The sequence below is a fragment of the Bubalus bubalis genome, chromosome X, assembly GCF_019923935.1.
Source record: "Bubalus bubalis isolate 160015118507 breed Murrah chromosome X, NDDB_SH_1, whole genome shotgun sequence".
Classification (NCBI taxonomy): Eukaryota; Metazoa; Chordata; class Mammalia; order Artiodactyla; family Bovidae; genus Bubalus; species Bubalus bubalis.
This window is the reverse complement of record NC_059181.1, coordinates 135303871-135323395: the sequence shown is the minus strand read 5'-3', so window position 1 is coordinate 135323395 and position 19525 is coordinate 135303871. Positions and strand designations below refer to the sequence as shown.

The 19525-nt window shown below is 42.1% G+C and overlaps 2 pseudogenes; both read right to left on the bottom strand.

Annotated features, from left to right (window-relative positions):
• Positions 1-523: 523 nt before the first annotated feature.
• Positions 524-2560, bottom strand: LOC112582049 (annotated as a pseudogene).
• Positions 2561-3677: 1117 nt separating this feature from the next.
• On the bottom strand, positions 3678-4795 carry LOC123331703 (annotated as a pseudogene).
• Positions 4796-19525: the final 14730 nt, after the last annotated feature.

Sequence of the window (19525 nt, the reverse complement as noted above, 5' to 3'; positions counted from 1 at the left end):
GCGTTCAAATGTTCTTTTGATGAATTTGTAGGGGAGAAAGTGGTCTCTCCATCCTATGCCTCCACCATTTTAGGACTGCCTGAAAAACAGTTTCTAAAAGATTAAGTTTTCCAGAAAGCTGTAGCTTCACAATGTACTGAGTCTATCATGTTAAAATATGCATTAGGCACAAATATATAAACTATGAAACAAGCCAGTGTTCTTCAACAATCTGAGCAAAGATAAAATGCCTAACAGACAACATGGATGGATGACTCGCAAAGGATGGGCTCTTTTTACTTTAAGCACCAGAAAAAATGGGGAGAGCAGAAATACATGAGTGTGTTCAGTTATATACACTGAACTGAACATTTGGCACTAGGAATCAGAGTATTATGTCATACAGCATTAGCACATATTATAAAAGTGCATAGTGTCAAAGGAATAGAAACTGCCAGCGTTCAAAAGCAGCTTTCTCAACTAAGCAATAAAACACTCGACAGTTTGTCTCTCTGTTGTCTATCACTGAATACAATGGTAGAAACTTTGAAACGACAAAAGGAGCTGTAACTCCTTTTATTTTCTACATTTAAAATCAAACAAAACAAACAAATTTTGTTGTACATGAACATTTACAAAGTACATTGTTTGTACAGGAGAGGATTAAGACACAAAATGTATTTAAAGAGAATCAAAAGTGGTTGGGTTTAAGCACCTCACACAGCTTTCCAATGGTACTCAGGGAGAGCAACTGCATAATTGGTGGCAATAAAGTTGTAGAGTTCTCTACATGGTATTTTAGGAAATCATGAAGATAATTCATTAAGTAATAAAGCAAGGCTCTTCTCATCCAGAAATGTATAGGCCAACACTGCTCCAATTCTTACAAACAATCTCAGGAGATTTGAGGCCCTGTACACCTGGGACATGGATGCATCAGGGCAGTCGACAAGGATCTCAGCATATGTGGCCTCTCAAATTTGTAGAGCAGTTGAGTGTCCAGCATCACATTGAAGTACATCTTTATCCCAGCCAAAACTCATTGATTGCATACTCCTTATTATCTATGCTTCTTCAAGATTTCCTGTATTTTGTATAATCCTGTAAAATGGAGGGCTTAACTGGTGGCTTAGCAGTAAAGAATCTGCCTTCAAGCAGGGGCTAGAGGACAAACAGGTTCCATCCATGGGTCAGAAAGATCCTCTGGAGCAGAGCATGGTGTAATCTACTCTAGAATTCCTGCAGGGAGAATACCATGCAGAGAGGAGCGTGTTGAGTTATGGTCCAAGGGGTGGCAAAGAGTTTACACTACTGAAGCTACATACAATGCATGAACTAAAATGGAATCAACATTCGTCTTTATGGCAAATTGTAGCTAGTTCATTTCATAAAGAAGGGGCCCATGCAAGCACAGCACTCTCTCATCTCCTGGGAAGTTAGACTCTGGGTCCTGCTTCCAGAACATTGATAAGAGAATTGCTGCTGCAGCCTCCTTCTCCCACCAGCCTTGACTACTGCCCCCTACTCGCTCCCGGACCCAGCTGAGGGTTAGATGTGCCATCAGCATTGCCAGCTGTACGTCTTGTGCCCAATTTGCCAGCAGCCCCACACCACCCAGCATCCAGACCTACAATATTTTGTTGAGGACCTCAATATTTCAGTAGAAGGAGGAAGAAGACTGAGACAATAAACTTGGACCTTTAAGGCTCAGATAGTAAAGAAACATTTTGGGGGCAGGAGCGACAGGAGACATAGGTTTGATCCCTACGTCAGCAAGGTACACTGGACAAGGGCATGGTAAACCCCTCCATTATTCTTGCCTGGAGAATCGCATGGACAGAGGGTCCTGGTGTCCTACATTCATGGGGATGAAACGAGTCAGATGTGACTTAAGCTACGAAACACTCTCGCACTACATTGGAATCCATATTCTTCTTGACAGATAGATGAAGGAGCTTGTATTGGCCGGGTACTTATGCCCCAGTCATCAACAAGCCACCGTTTGAGTTTTTAGGAATCGTGACTTTGACTTCAGCTCTACTCATGAGTGTTTACACTCTGTCAAGCATAGGATCCACTTCAGCCCTTCTGCGGCAACAAGGATGCGGTGTTTCAATGGGACTGTGGCCATCTCCAGTCTTCAGTTGTTTTCTTGTCCTTTTCAACTTCTGTCTGCTGCATCGTACCAGGCTTCTGGCCAGGGCAGCCCCTCGACTGCTGCTTCTTGACTGTCTGTTTGAAATTCTGCTTGCTGCTGCAAATTCACAGCCACAGGCTTGAGGACTCTGCTTTCTGGAACCCATTCCAACCACTGCAATGTGTGAAGTATGTCATTTGGTTGTCTTCTATGGCAACTTGTAACTACTTCATTTCAAAGAAGAGGCCCATGCTAGCACAGCAGTCTCTCACCCTCCTGGGAATTTATGCTCCTGGTCCTGTTCTTGCACTGTTGATAAGAGATTCACTGCATCTGCCACCTCCTTCTCCCACCAGACCTGACTACTGTCCCTACTCTCTCCCCAACCCAGCTGTGGGTTAGATTCGCCGTCAGGCATTGCCAGCTGTACGTCTTGGGCCCCATTTGACAGCGACCACAACCACCCAGCATCTGGACCTACAATATTTTGTTGAGGACCTCAAAATTTCGTCAGAAGGAGGAAGATGACTGAGACAATAAACTTGGTCCTCCAAGGCTCAGACGGCACAGCACCGTTTTTGGAGCCGGAGCGACAGGAGACACAGGTTTGATCCCTGGGTCAGCAAGGTCCCCTGGACGAGGGCATGGTAAACCCCTCCATTATTCTTGCCTGGAGAATCCCATGGACAGAGGGTCCTGGTGGCCTACAGTCATGGGGATGCATCAAGTCTGATACGACTTAAGCTTGGAACTGAGCTCACACTAGAATGGAATGTACATTCTTCTTGACAGATAGATGAAGCAGCTTGTTTTGGCTGGGTACTTAGGCCCTAGTCATCAACAAGCCACTGTTTGAGTTTTTCAGGAATCGTGACTTGACTTTCAGCTGTACTTGTGAATGCCTCCCCTCTTTCAAGCCTAGGATCTACTTGAGGCCTTCTGTGGCAACGAGGATGCGGTATCTCACTGGGACTGCCGCCATCTCCAGTCTTCGGTCGTTTCCTTGTCCTTTTCACTTCAACGCTTGTCTGCTTCATCCAACCAGGCAGCCCCTCGCCTGCTGCTTCCTGGCTGGCTCTTTGAAGTTCTCCTTGCTTCTGTAAATTGATAGCCACGGGCTTGAGGCCTCTGCTTTCTGGAACCCATTCCAACCACTGCAATGTGTGAAGTATGTCATTTGGTGGTCTTCCATGGCAACCTGTAGCTACTTCATTTCCTAAAGAAGAGGCCCACAAAACCACAGCACTCTCCCAGACTCCTGGGAATTTATGCTCCCGGTCCTGCTTCTGCACCGTTGATAAGAGATTCGCGGCTGCTGCCGACTCCTTCTCCCACCAGACCTGACTACTGCGTCTGCTCTCTCCCCGACCAAGCTATGGGTAAGATGCGCCTTGAGGCATCACCAGCTGTACGTCTTGGGCCCCATTTGCTAGCATCTGCAGACAGCCCAGTACCCAGACCTGCAGTGTTTTGTTGAGGATCTCAATATTTCATCACAAGGAGGAAGACGACTGAGACAATAAACTTGGTCCTCCAAGGCTCAGATGGCACAGAACCGTTTTTGGAGCAGGAGTGACAGGAGACACAGGTTTGATTCCTGGGTCAGCAAGGTCCCCTGGACGAGGACATGGTAAACCCCTCCATTATTCTTGCCTGGAGAATCGCATGGACAGAGGGTTCTGGTGGCCTACGGTCATGGGGATGCATCAAGTCAGAAGTGATTTAAGCTTGGAACCAGGCTTGCAGTAGAATGGAATCCACATTCTTCTTGACAGGTAGATGAAGGAGCTTGTTTTGGCCGGGTACTTAAGGCCCCGTCATCTACAGGCCACCGTTTGAGTTTTTCAGGAATCGTGATTTGACTTTCAGCTGTACTCATGAATGATTCCTCTCTTTCAAGCCTAGGATCTACTTGAGGCCTTCTGTGGCAAGGAGGATGCGGTGTGTCACTGGGACTGCCGCCATCTCCAGTCTTCGGTCCTTTCGTTGTCCTTTTCACTTCAACGTTTGTCTGCTGTGTCGCACCAGGCAGCCCCTCGCCAGCTGCTTCCTGACTGGCTCTTTGAAGTTCTCCTTGCTTCTGTAAATTGATAGCCACAGGCTTGAGGCCTCTGCTTCTGGAACCCATTCCAACCACTGCAATGTGTGAAGTATGACATTTGGTGGTCTTCTATGGCAACCTGTAGCTACTTCATTTCCTAAAGAAGAGGCCCACGAAAGCACAGCACTCTCCCAGGCTCCTGGGAATTTATGCTCCCGGTCCTGCTTCTGCACCGTTGATAAGAGATTCGCTGCTGCTGCCGACTCCTTCTCCCACCAGACCTGACTACTGCGTCTGCTCTCTCCTCGACCAAGCTATGGGTTAGATGCGCCGTGAGGCATCGCCAGCTCTATGTCTTGGGCCCCATTTGCTAGCGTCCAGAGACAGCCCAGGACCCAGACCTGCAGTGTTTTGTTGAGGATCTCAATATTTCGTCACAAGGAGGAAGACGACTGAGACAATAAACTTGGCCCTCCAAGGCTCAGATGGCACAGAACCGTTTTTGGAGCAGGAGTGACAGGAGACGCAGGTTTGATCCCTGGGTCAGCAAGGTCCCCTGGACGAAGGCACGGTAAACCCCTCCATTATTCTTGCCTGGAGAATCGCATGGACAGAGGGTCCTGGTGGCCTACGGTCATGGGGATGCATCAAGTCAGATGTGATTAAGCTTGGAACCAGGCTTGCACTAGAATGGAATCCACATTCTTCCTGACAGATAGATGAAGCAGCTTGTTTTGGCCGGGTACTTAAGGCCCCGTCATCAACAAGCCACCGTTTGAGTTTTTCAGGAATCGTGATTTGACTTTCAGCTGTACTCATGAATGATTCCTCTCTTTCAAGCCTAGGATCTACTTGAGGCCTTCTGTGGCAAGGAGGATGCGGTGTGTCACTGGGACTGCCGCCATCTCCAGTCTTCGGTCCTTTCGTTGTCCTTTTCACTTCAACGTTTGTCTGCTGTGTCGCACCAGGCAGCCCCTCGCCAGCTGCTTCCTGACTGGCTCTTTGAAGTTCTCCTTGCTTCTGTAAATTGATAGCCACGGGCTTGAGGCCTCTGCTTTCTGGAACCCATTCCAACCACTGCAATGTGTGAAGTATGACATTTGATGGTCTTCTATGGCAACCTGTAGCTACTTCATTTCCTAAAGAAGAGGCCCACGAAAGCACAGCACTCTCCCAGGCTCCTGGGAATTTATGCTCCCGGTCCTGCTTCTGCACCGTTGATAAGAGATTCGCTGCTGCTGCCGACTCCTTCTCCCACCAGACCTGACTACTGCGTCTGCTCTCTCCTCGACCAAGCTATGGGTTAGATGCGCCGTGAGGCATCGCCAGCTCTATGTCTTGGGCCCCATTTGCTAGCGTCCAGAGACAGCCCAGGACCCAGACCTGCAGTGTTTTGTTGAGGATCTCAATATTTCGTCACAAGGAGGAAGACGACTGAGACAATAAACTTGGTCCTCCAAGGCTCAGATGGCACAGAACCGTTTTTGGAGCAGGAGTGACAGGAGACGCAGGTTTGATCCCTGGGTCAGCAAGGTCCCCTGGACGAAGGCACGGTAAACCCCTCCATTATTCTTGCCTGGAGAATCGCATGGACAGAGGGTCCTGGTGGCCTACGGTCATGGGGATGCATCAAGTCAGATGTGATTAAGCTTGGAACCAGGCTCGCACTAGAATGGAATCCACATTCTTCCTGACAGATAGATGAAGCAGCTTGTTTTGGCCGGGTACTTAAGGCCCCGTCATCAACAAGCCACCGTTTGAGTTTTTCAGGAATCGTGATTTGACTTTCAGCTGTACTCATGAATGATTCCTCTCTTTCAAGCCTAGGATCTACTTGAGGCCTTCTGTGGCAAGGAGGATGCGGTGTGTCACTGGGACTGCCGCCATCTCCAGTCTTCGGTCCTTTCGTTGTCCTTTTCACTTCAACGTTTGTCTGCTGTGTCGCACCAGGCAGCCCCTCGCCAGCTGCTTCCTGACTGGCTCTTTGAAGTTCTCCTTGCTTCTGTAAATTGATAGCCACAGGCTTGAGGCCTCTGCTTTCTGGAACCTATTCCAACCACTGCAATGTGTGAAGTATGACATTTGGTGGTCTTCTATGGCAACCTGTAGCTACTTCATTTCCTAAAGAAGAGGCCCACGAAAGCACAGCATCTCCCAGGCTCCTGGGAATTTATGCTCCCGGTCCTGCTTCTGCACCGTTAATAAGAGATTCGCTGCTGCTGCCGACTCCTTCTCCCACCAGACCTGACTACTGCGTCTGCTCTCTCCCCGACCAAGCTATGGGTTAAATGCGCCATGAGGCATTGCCAGCTGTATGTGTTGGGCCCCATTTGCTAGCGTCCAGAGACAGCCCAGGACCCAGACCTGCAGTGTTTTGTTGAGGATCTCAATATTTCGTCACAAGGAGGAAGACGACTGAGACAATAAACTTGGCCCTCCAAGGCTCAGATGGCACACAACCGTTTTTGGAGCAGGAGTGACAGGAGACTCAGGTTTGATCCCTGGGTCAGCAAGGTCCCCTGGACGAGGGCATGGTAAACCCCTCCATTATTCTTGCCTGGAGAATCGCATGGACCGATGGTCCTGGTGGCCTACGGTCATGGGGATGCATCAAGTCAGATGTGATTATGCTTGGAACCAGGCTCGCACTAGAATGGAATCCACATTCTTCCTGACAGATGGATGAAGGAGCTTGTTTTGGCCAGGTACTTAAGGCCCCGTCATCTACAAGCCACCGTTTGAGTTTTTCAGGAATCATGATTTCACTTTCCACTCTACTCATGAATGTCTCCTGTCTTTCAAGCCTAGGATCTGCTTGAGGCCTTCTGTTGCAACGAGGATGCGGTGTCTCACTGTGACTGTTGCCATCTCCAGTCCTTGGTTCTTTCATTGTCCTTTTCACTTCAACGTTTGTCTGCTGTGTTGCACCAGGCAGCCCCTTGCCTGCTGCTTCCTGACTGGCTCTTTGAAGTTCTCCTTGCTTCTGTAAATTGATAGCCATGGGCTTGATGACTCTGCTTTCTGGAACCTATTCCAACCACTGTAATATGTGAGGTTTGTCATTTGGTTGTCTTCTATTGCAACTTCTAGCTACTTCATTTCCTACAGAAGAGGCCCACGAAAGCATAGCATTCTCCCGGCCTCCTGGGAATTTATGCCTCTTGTCCTGCTTCTACACCGTTGTTAAGAGATTCGCGCTGCCTCTGCCTCCTTCTCCCACCTGACCTGACGACTGCGTCTGCTCTCTCCCCGACCTAGCTGTGGGTTAGATGTGCTGTCAGGCATCGCCAGCTGTAAGAGTTGGTCAAGATTTGCCAGCAACAGCAGAAGACCCAGCATCCAGACCTGCATTGTTTTGTTGAGGATCTCAATATTTTGTCACAAGGAGGAAGACCATTGAGACAATAAACTTGGTCCTTCAAGTGTCAGACGGCACAGAACCGTTTTTGGAGCAGGAGTGACAGGAGACACAGATTTGATACCTAAGTCAGCTAGGTCCCCTGAACTAGGGCATGGTAAACCCTCCATTATTCTTGGCTGGCCATTCGCATGGACAGTGGTCCTGGTGGCCTACATTCATGGGGATGCATCAATTCAGATTGAGTTAAGCTTGGAAACACGCTCGCACTAGAATGGAATCCACATTCTTCTTGACAGATAGACGAAGGAGCTTGTTTTAGCCAGGTAATTATGCCCCAGTAATCAACAAGCCACCGTTTGAGTTTTTCTGGAATCGTGACTTTTTCTTTCCACTGTACTCATGAATGTCTCCTCTCTTTCAAGCCTAGGATCTACTTGAGGCCTGCTGTGGCAACGAGGATGTGGTGTGTCACTGGGAATGCCGCCATCTCCAGTCCTTGACCCTTTTGTTGTCCTTTTCACTTCAACGTTTGTCTTTGCATCACACCAGGCAGCCCCTCGCCTGCTGCTTCCTGACTAGCTCTTTGAAGTTCTCCTTGCTTCTGTAAATTGATAGCCAGGGGCTTTAGGTCTCTGCTTTCTGGAACCTATTCCAATCACTGTAATGTTTGAAGTATGTCATTTGGTTGTCTTTATGGCATCTTGTAGCTACTTCATTTCCTAAAGAAGAGCCCCACGAAAGCACAGCACTCTCCCAACCTCCTGGGAATTTATGCTCCAGGTCTTGCTTCTGCACTGTTGATGAGAGATTCGCTGCTGCCTCTGCCTGCTTCTCCCACTGGACCTGACTACTGCGTCTGCTCTCTCCCCAACCCAGCTGTGGGTTAAATGTGCCGTCAGGCATCGCCAGCTGTATGACTTCGGCAAGATTTGCCGGCAAGGCAGTCCAGCCAGCATCCAGACCTGCAGTGTTTTGTTGAGGATCTCAGTATTTCATCACAAGGAGGAAGACGACTGAGACCATAAACTTGGTCCTCCAAGGGTCAGATGGCACAGAACCGTTTTTGGAGCAGGAGTGACAGGAGACGCAGGTTTGATCCCTAGGTCAGCAAGGTCCCCTGGACAAGGGCATGGTAAACCCCTCCATTATTCTTGCCTGGACAATCACATGGACAGAGGGTCCTGGTGGTCTACGGTCATGGGGATGCATCAAGTCAGATGTGATTAAGCTTGGAACCATGCTCACACTAGAATGGAATCCACATTCTTCTTGACAGATAGATGAAGCAGCTTGTTTTGGCCGCGTACTTACGCCCCCGTCATCTACAAGCCACCGTTTGAATTTTTCAGGAATTGAGATGTGACATCAGCTCTGCTCATGACTGTTTCCTTGCTTTCAAGCTTAGGGTCTTCTCGAGCCCTCATCTGGCGAGGAGGCTACAGTGTCTCACCGGGTCTGCCACCATCTCCAGTCTTCACTTGGTTCTTTTTCGTTTTCACTTCAACATTTATCTTCCATATTACACCAGTCTTCTTGCTAGGGGCAGCCTCTATCGCCTGCATCTTCCTCTCTGCATTCCACTCCGGAGTGATCTTTGGAGTTTTTCCTGCTTCTGTAGATAGGGAACCATGTTCCTGAGGACTCTGCTTTATGGAACCCATTCCAACCACTGTAGTGTGTGAAGGATGTCCCTTGGTTATCTTTAATGGAAACTTGTAGCTACTTCATTTCATAAAGAAGAGGCCCTCACCAGCACAGCCTCTCTCATCCTCCTGGGAATTTAGGGTTCGGGTCCTGCTTCTGTACTGTTGCTAAGAGATTGACTACCTCTGCCGCCGCCTTCTGCCACCAGCCCTGACTACTGCCCCCTCCTCTTTCCCCCACCCAGGTCGTTGTCAGACACGTTGTCAGACATGCCATCAGGCATCACCAACTTGACATCTTGGGCCTGATTTGCCCTCGTCTGCAGCCCGCCCAGCACCCAGACCTGCAATATTTTGTTGATGACCTCAATATTTGATAAAAGTTTAGAAGATGACTGAGATAATTAATTTGGCCTTACAAGACTCAGATTATTAAGAATCTGTTTTTAACATGGAAGACCCAATTAAGTCCCTGCGTCAGGAAGATACCCTCCAGAACGGAATGACCACCCACTCCAGTATTCTTGCCTGGAGAATTCCATGGACTCAAATGCCCAGCAGGCTACAGTCCTTTGGGTCGCAAAGATTCAGACACGACTGAGGGACTTAACACTTACTTTTTCTGGCTCCCATTACCAAGGAAATGGGCATATTGTACCTATAGCATATGCGCTTCTCCAGAGAGAAAATTATTTTTCCATCATACTTGGTTACCTGAATTTATCTGTGTCTTTAATCATTCTTTTATTTCCATTTTACATAAATAGGTAACATATCTCTTTTGTAAAGATATGTATGTAAAAGTTAAATAATAAGAATAATATGAAAAATGTTTACTGAGCACCAGGATGTGTTTCATTGGATTTTTTCCCCCATTTTTTTCATTTTCTCCTCTTAAATTAATGGTCCTGTGGTATAGTTATTGTTTCCATTTTTTTAATTTATTTATTTCAAATAAATTTATTTTAATTGAAAGCTAATTACTTTACAATATTGTAGTGGTTTTGCCATACACTGACATGAATCCATCACCGGTATACATGTGTTCCCCATCCTGTAAGACTTAAAACATTTAACAGATTTCTGAATTCTCAGAAATATTCAATGGTGAACCAGAAGAAAAACCCAGGTATTCTAGTTTCCAGAACCTGTGGTCTTGTGTGTTAAGTCATAGTAATAGCAGTCTCTATCCTATTTTTTCTCTTACCTTGAGCTGTCAGTTATGGGTTTTCCCTCTAGTACCCATATCTTCAATATCCCTAAATTTGCACATTCCCTTCAGTCTATAACTATGCCTAATTTTTTCCATTAAAATATTAAAAGTGTTCAAGATGGCCAAGTAGAAAGACAGGCACTCCTCTCCTCCTGCAAGAGCAACAAAATTGCAAATAACCTGTTTAACACTCAGTGGCAGGTGAATGCTGGAACCCACCAGAAAAAGATACCACGTGTCCAAAGACAAAGAGAAGCCACAGTGAGCCAGTAGGAGAGGCACAATCACGATGAAATCAATTCCCATACTTGCCAGATGAATGACCCACAGACTGGAGAACAATACCAATCAAGTTCTTGCACTATTGTGAAGGTTCTGAAACCCATATCAGGCTTCCCAGCCTGGAGATCCAACAAAGGATCAAGGAAGCCCCTGGCAATCTGGCCTTGAGGGCCAGTGGGATTTGATCATAGGACTTCCTGAGGACTGAGGGAAAGACAGCGGTGAGGGCACAACCAAAAGTTTTGTATGTACCATGACCCAGAGGAGAAGAGCAGTGACCCCACAGGAGACTGGACAAAAACTGCCTGCCAGTGTTGGAGGGCCTCCTGTGGAGGCATGCATCAGGTGTGGCTCACCACAGGAAGGGGGCACTGGAAAGTCCCCTTTGGTGTAAACCCTCTTGGAGGTCACCAGTAACCCTACCATAGAGCCCTTCAGACCTCAGGGCTGGGTCTCCTCAGGCCAAACAACTACCAAGGAAGAAGTGCAACCCCATTCATCAGATAATTGGATTAGAGCTTTACTGAGCAAGGCCCTGCCCAATAGAGCAAGACACATTTTTTCCTGTTGCCAGTCCCTCCCATCAGGAAGCTTACACAAGCCTCTTAGCCTCATCCATCAGAGGGCAGATGGAAGAAGCAAGAAGCAGCATAGTCGCACAGCAGCTAAAACAAAAACCATATTATAGAAAGTTAATCATGATAAAAAAGAATGTTATGTCCCTTTTGGCTAAGCTGGGAAAGCACTTGCTCCCAATGTGGGAGACCTGGGTTCAATCCCTGGGTTGGGAAGATCCCCTGGAGAAGGGAAAGGCTACCTATTCCAGTATTCTGTCCTAGAAAATTCCATGGATGGTATAGTCCATGGGGTCTCAAAGGGTTGGACAGGACTGAGCAACTTTCACTTGTCCCAGATGAATGGACAAGATAAAATCCCAGAAAACAACTAAATAAAGTGGAGATAGGCAACCTTCCACAAAAAGACTTCAGAATAATGATTGTGAAGATGACCCAGGATCTCGGGAAAAGAATGGAGTCAAAGACTGTGAAGATGCAAAAAAAGGTTACCAAAAACCTAGAAGACCTAAAGAACAAACAGATAACTAATACACTAAAAGAAATCAAAAGCAGAATAACTGAGGCAGAGAATTGGTAAATGACCCAGAGGACAGAATGGTGGAAATCACTGCCACAGAACATAATATAGAAAAAGAATGAAAAGTAAACAGCCTAAGAGACCTCTGGGAGAACATTAAATGTACCAACATATGCATTATAGAGGTCTCAGGAGGAGAGAGAGAGAAAGGACCTGAAAAAATACTTGAAGAGATAATAGCTGAAGAATTCCTGAACATGGAAAGGAAATAATCAACCAAGTCCTGGAAACAGAGTCCCAGGAAAGTTAAACCCAAGGAGGAACACACCAAAAACACAGAGTAATCAAACTGACAAAAATTAAGGACAGGTAAAATATTAAAAGCAACAAGGGAAAAATGACAGATAACATACAAGGGACTCCCATCAGGCTATCAGCTGATTTCTCAACAGAAACTCTTAAGTCAGAAGGGAATGGCATTTAAAGTGATGAAAGGGAAGAACCTGCAACCAAGACTAGACTACCCAGCAAGATTCTCCTTCATATTTGATGGAGAAATCAAAAGCTTTCCAGACAAGCAAAAGTTAAGAGAATTCAGCACCACCAAACCAGCTTTACAACAAATTACTAAAGGATCTTCTCTAGGCAGGAAACACAAGAGAAGGAAAAGACCTACAGAAAATAAACCCAAAACAATTTAAGAAAATGGTAATAAGGTCATGCATATTGATAATTACCGTAAATGTAAATGGATTAAATGCACCAAACAAAAAACATAGATGGAGTGGGTGGATGCTTGCACTTACTACATGACTCGACTTAACCCCCCCCCCCAAATTTTATGTAATTATTTTACATTGTTAATCATATTCCTACTATGGCTTGCAATTGTACTTATCTTTTATTTTTTGTTTGGCTGTTGATTGTGAAAACTGATAAATATCTTTTACTGTTGTGATTATGTAACCGTTACTTAATATCATTGTATTATGATTGGTCAACAGAAAAATAATAGAACTCAAGAACTAGTAGAAACATCTGTAATCACATTTTAAAATCCAGATGCATATCAGAATTATCTTGAATTTTTTTGAAAAATACAAATGCTCAAGAATTGCTTTTTTTTTTTTCCTCCGGAGGTCCAGATATGTTTCCAATGAGTGGTCATGCTGAAAACCAGCTGTACTATATGGTAATTTTTTATCTAGTTTGTTTCAGTTTTTCTATTTCATATTCAGTGCTCCCATTTTATTTAGTTTATGTTCTCTGATTTCTCCATCTCTTTTTCATGTTTTCTCAAGCCTTTATCAAGTGTAGTAAAAAAGGTTTTGTATATATAGAAAACTTAGAATTTTTGCCAAAGTTATGACATTTTGATTCCACTTGTTCGACTTAGTATGAATAGAATGCTAGATTTCTAATTTAAAAATAGATACATAACAAACAACAAAGGTTTTCTGTATGGCATAGGGTACTATAGTCAATAGCTTGTAATAACCTATGATTGAAAATAATTTTAAAAGTAATATATGTGTGTTTGTATAACTGAATCACCTTGTTGTGTACCTGAACCATTGTAAGTCACCTAGACGTCAATAAAATATATATTTAAAAAAAAGAATAAGCAGGTGAAAGAGGAGGAGAAGCAGGAGGAGGAAAAAGAGAAGAAACCTGTCAACTTTGTTTCTCTTTAACTTACTGATATATTTCAGTCGTGCAAACTTCTTAAAAAAAAAACAGACTTCTCAAGTCTTGTCTCCAGTTTTTAACGTACTTATTATTTTTCAGCCCACTCAAAATTAGTTTTGATCTTCAGTTCCTGAAAATGCTTATTCTGAAGTCAGTGACTTCCCACTTGTCTAATCCAACAGTTCTTTATTATACTGTATTTTACTTGACACATATTTAACATTTGCCATGGTTGCCATTTTCATGTACATCTCTCTTGGTTTTCTACAGAATCATTTTATTTTAGTTCTCTTTCTTACTTCAATTCTCATTATTTGAATTCTCACCTATATTCTACTTAGGTTTCACTTTTATTGTAAACTCCAGGACTATAAATCTTCCTAAATCTGTATTTAACATGTTCCCTCCAACACCCTTCTAATCTTTCATCTAGACAACTGTAAGCATTTCCTACCTACATTCTCATGTTCTCCCCCTGTATATGGTCATCCTAAATAGCCTTTCAAAACATAAGTATGTTAATATCAGTCACCTGCAGAAACCTTCAGTGACACTTGCCACATATATATTAACCTTTAAACCCTTTAGTATGGTACCTTGGAGTATTGGCAGATTGGTCTCTCCCATTTTTTTGACTCAATCTGTCAGCACTATCCTGCATATATAACACATTACTGTTGTACTCCGTTATTTTGAAATCCCAGAATGCACTATGTTCTTTTACATCTTCAAGCTTTTAAAAATTAATTCTGAATAACTGAAATGTTATCCTTTATCCTTCCATATGCCTATTAAATACTTTATTTTATTTTATTTTTAAACTTTACAATATTGGTTTTGCCAAATATCGAAATGAATCCGCCACAGGTATACATGTGTTCCCCATCCTGAACCCTCCTCCCTCCGCATACCATCCCTCTGGGTTGTCCCAGTGCACCAGCCCCAAGCATCCAGTATCGTGCATCGAACCTGGACTGGCGACACGTACCATATATGATATTATACGTATTTCAATGCCATTCTCCCAAATCATCCCAACCTCTCCCTCTCCCCCAGAGTCCAAAAGACTGTTCTATACATCAGTGTCTCTTTTGCTGTCTCGTATACAGGGTTATTGTTACCATCTTTCTAAATTCCATATATATGCATTAAATACTTTTTATCCTTTAAGAAGCACCTAAAATGTGACTTCAGTAAAGTTTAATGTATTTTCTCAGTGAACTATCCTTGATCCTTCTGAGTTCTTGTAACATATACTCACATCTATATATAATACACACTATAAGGTTTTTACATGTATCTTCCACCATATCTGAGACCAAAGAGAGAGATGTATCTTTCTAACGTGAAACTCCCTAGAGATTTCTTAATTTAGAGTCTAGGAAGTAAAAAGGTGCTGGGTTATGGAGGTTAATTGACATGGTTCTTGCTGCCCTGGTTGCTCTAGCAGTAAAGAATCTGCCTGCAGTGTAGGAGCTGCAAGTTCAATCCCTGAGCAAGGAAGATCCACTGAAGGAGGAAATGACAACCCACTCCAGTATTCTTGCCTGGAGAATCCCATGAACAGGAGGAGCCTCGTGGGCTATAGTCCTTAGAGTTGCAAAGAATCGGGCATAACTGAAACAACTTAGCATGCATTACTTTCAGATAGCTAAAAATTACGACTGCGAGTGCCAGAAGATTTAAAAGTAATTATATTTTAAGAAGTGAAGCAATGTGAATGTATGGCAAAAACCACTACAATATCAGAATTAGTCTCCAATTAAATAATTTTTTTAAAGTGAAGCGATAGAAGCTTAGCATTTTTATAGTCTGTGTTTTAATTAATCTTTGCCACATTAAAACCATTCTTCCACTTTATTTAAGGAAATTATTCTTTTCCCAAAGAATAGGGGGGAAATTGTTGCAAACACTCGCGCAGCTTTTTTGTAAAATCAACAGATTGGAGGCCGATGCAATGTGGGATGAATGCAATATCAAAACAACTGCTGAGGTTAATGCTATACCCCAGGAGCTGTAGAAGTTTTGCTCTAATTCTAAGATAAGCTTTATGAATGTATATGTCATTGAAAGGAGAACTTTGAATTATCTGCACATCATTTACATATGTTTAGAAATTTTTTTCAGGATTGAGTAATTTTCCTTACACCATAGTCAATTTAACTGTAAACGAATACACAAAACATTTTAGCTTATTTTGTCTCTGTAGCTTTTTAAAAAAGAAGCTAAATAATTTTGCATCAGTCAAACCAGTGAAAGAGTGAATGCTGTTTTGTAAATATAAGAACATTTTTGCCTAAAAGTTTATCCTTTGGAGCTTGGGATTAACATATAAAATAGATAACAAGGACCTGCTATATAGCACAGGGAACTATACTCAATATTTATAATCTATAAGGGAAGAGAACCTAAAAATATATGTATAAAAGAGTCACTTTGCTGTACACCTAAATCTAACACAACATTGTAAATCTACTACAATAAAAATAAAAGCCGTAAAATTCCCTCTAAAAATGATTTTACGCTTATGTCAAATTTTCGTTTTATAAAATTCAAAATATTATAATGGCTCTTACCTTATGCATGTTTGCAGCCTGGACAATTAACAATCACCTATTGACTGATTTCTCTCACTAGACTCTAAGCCTCTTGTGTCTCCTTTTATCCTGCTGTCATAGTAACACTTCCTTGCATATAATCCTCCTCTGGCTCATCAGTGACTCCAGGATGAAATTTTCTGGTCATAATTGCTCCAAACCTATTTTTCCAGCACTGGATTTCCATTTATCTTCTCTGTATATGCCCTTGCACAAAACTTGCTTTGCCTGACATGTAATGTACTGTTTCACATTACTTAGTCTTTGCACATATTTGTCTCTCTGAAAGGAAGCCCTTTAGTTTCTCCTATCAGTCGTAACTTATTAAAATCTTCAGCTAAATATGGCCTCTTTTTGAAGCTTTTCCCAATTCTTACAGGCAAAATTCATAAATACTCTTCCTTCCAAAGTCATTGTAAATGTCTCAGATGCAATATCTTAGCACATACTATTATTTGGTGTTTGATGCTTTTCTAAGATAGTGAGTTCCCTGTGGGTAGGAACAAGGACTTCTGTACAAGTTTCTGTCACAATTCCCCCAGTGTAATACTTGACACATAAATTCCAATATTGAATGAATAAATTGTACTCTATTTTCTTACAGTGCATTAATATCACGTATATTTATGAAATACTGATTATGTGCCATGTACTCAGCTTAGATACTGGTGATAAGGTGATGAGAAAGACCTCATTCTTGTCAATATGGGAAAGGCAACTACAAACAATACTAATAGGATGCTGTTTTCTGAGTATATATTTTAAATTTTTCTATTTCTCTCTTTCCTTTCATAATGCCATTGTCACAGGTCCTAGATTTTTATTAGGTGCCTACTGACCAGGTAGTTTCACAACTAGACAGTAAAGATCAACCAAAAGTACAGAAACATTTTATCAAATGAAGCATTATAGTTTATAATAAAAAGTATACCACCTCATAGTACAAATGTCATCAAAATTAAAATCATGTATTGCTTTGACTATTTACAAGTTTTTGAAATATTTAGTAAAATAAAGTCCTTTGCTGATGACTAAGCTTTTAAAAAGATATTTTGAATAACAAAGTGTAACAGCATAAGCACAGTCTTTTCAGGTGGTATTTATACATATTTCCTTTCTATCCACATATATTTTACCCATTGTCTTCCGTTTTTGTTTACATTCTTATTTTAATTTTTTGGAGCACTATTTATACATGATTAAAATATTAAGTAACATACAAGATCATTTAACAAATTGCAAGTGTTCCATTCTCTACTACTCCATATCCCCTGTTCCACTTCCCAGAGGTGACAATTTTTATTTATTGGTTTTCAGTCAGCTTTCTCATGATATAAAATATATCTAGTAAATTCTATCCTTTTTAGAGTTGCAATTTGATGAGTCTTGACAGATCTATACAGTTGTGTAATCACTAGCAAACTGAGACCCAGATGATATCTATAACATTCAAAAGTTCCTTCCTGTACCTTTGCAGTCAGTTTTCTTTCCAGAAACTAGTACACAGTAGCAGCGACTGCTCTGTTTCTATCACTATTAGTTTGTATTTTCCAGAAATTAATGGGAAACATACACCAGGTAGTATATATTCTTTTGGGCCTTGCTTTTTAAATGCATTGGAGTTCACCTGTATTGCTTCAGGTATCAATAGTGCATTTTTTTAAACTATTGAGTAGTAGTCTAAGGCAACCATTTTTAACAATTACTATTTTTATTAGTTTTTCAGACTTAATTTGAAATAACACATATTGCTCATTGACTTCTTGATTGAATACATTATCCATTAAGTTTCCTTATTGAAAACCAAGATTTTATGTCACTCTTATACCCTTCCACTTAATCTCTCTATTGGTAATCTTTTTTTAAAAAATTTCCTAGGTTCTTGATTACTATGGTATCTTTAAATTACATACTTAAAACTTTTTCTTATTTCAGTAGCTTTCTTTAGTCTATTGACTTTTGGGATATTTAACTTTATCATCTAAACTTCTACAAATTTCTAATTTTGGAAATGATAATTTATGATTTTTTCCAGTTTTTTATACTGTGACGTTTCCTTTTTTATTGATTTTTAATGAATGAAATTGTTTCACAGGTCCCTTTGAAAATGCAAATTAGATGGCTCTAGAGTTGTGTTTTTCAGTTTGATTTCTTGTTTCTTAAAATATGTCTTTAAAAACTTTTTTTCCCCTGGGGTTAATAGTTGTGTTTGTTTTCTGTTCTTTGCCTTTCATGTTATTGATTTTCTTCATACCTCTGGGTTTTTGTTTACATATGAGAACAGGCAGTTTGTCTATTTCTTCTAGGTAGTTCCGTTTCCATATAGATGAATTTTCTATAAGGTTTCCCTGTGTTTATGAAGCCTGACTTGGAAATCTGTGTATGTGGGCAAGGCTTATGTATTGACATGTTTCATTTTAAAGTAAGTATGGTGCCAGCCTTGAGGCTAGGATTCTCCCAAAATGCCAGAATGGGAAGAATTTTGCTAATAGCACACACATTCACCTTAAGAGTACATTTTCCTCAAGTTGTCAGCTTACATATTTGTAAAGGAAGGCATCGTTTTACTTTTGCCTAAGTGTATTATGCTCAGCTGCCTGGGTCCTGAGGAATTAATGGGCTTTCCAGGTGGCTCAGTGACAAAGAATCCTCCTACCAAATAGGAGATGCAGGTTCAGTCCCTGGGTTGGGAAGATTCCCTGGAGAAGGAAATGGCTACCTGCTCTAGTATTCTTGCCTGGACGATCCCATGGACAGGAGAGCCTGGCAGGCAACAGACAGTCCATGGGGTCACAAAGAATCAGACACGACTGAGCAACTAAGAAGCAATAGCTCATTTAAGTGCTGAATAATATTCCATTGTCTGGATATTGAGAACATATGACATCTGTCCTACAGACAGTACTGTCAAACCAATGCTCTGCTTAAAGCTGTTCGTTTTCAAGTAGCTAATTCGATGAGATAACCCTAGCTAAAGGAGCCAATGGTACTGTTATTTTATTACTATATGCCGCCTTCTTGCTTTGTTAGGCCCCATATAATTTCAGGGGTCTAAAGGAATAAGTCAAATGATATTCAGGCAGATTGCGAGAGTCCCTCTGGGTAAGGCGGGGCAACTCGACTACAAAGTATATACTATAGTTTGCTTAAATTACTCCTTGTATGTGTATACAAATATTTTATTCAGCATCTATCTAATAGCATAAGTTTTATTCTCATTTTAAGAACCAGTTTAATCTGTAACATTGATACCTTCACTTAAGATCCACATTGGTATATTGATCAGCAAAATACATATCTTGTGTCCTAGAAAATATGGGAGGTGTTGCTCCTTATCACACTGGCAAATCACAGTAACCTAAAATTTGTCTACCTACTGAGAATATTGATTACATAAGGGCAACTGTAGATGGACTAGCTATATTTTTTCAAGTTTTCAGAGTGCAGCTTTTTTGTTAAACTGTTGATATATATTTATATAAGATGTG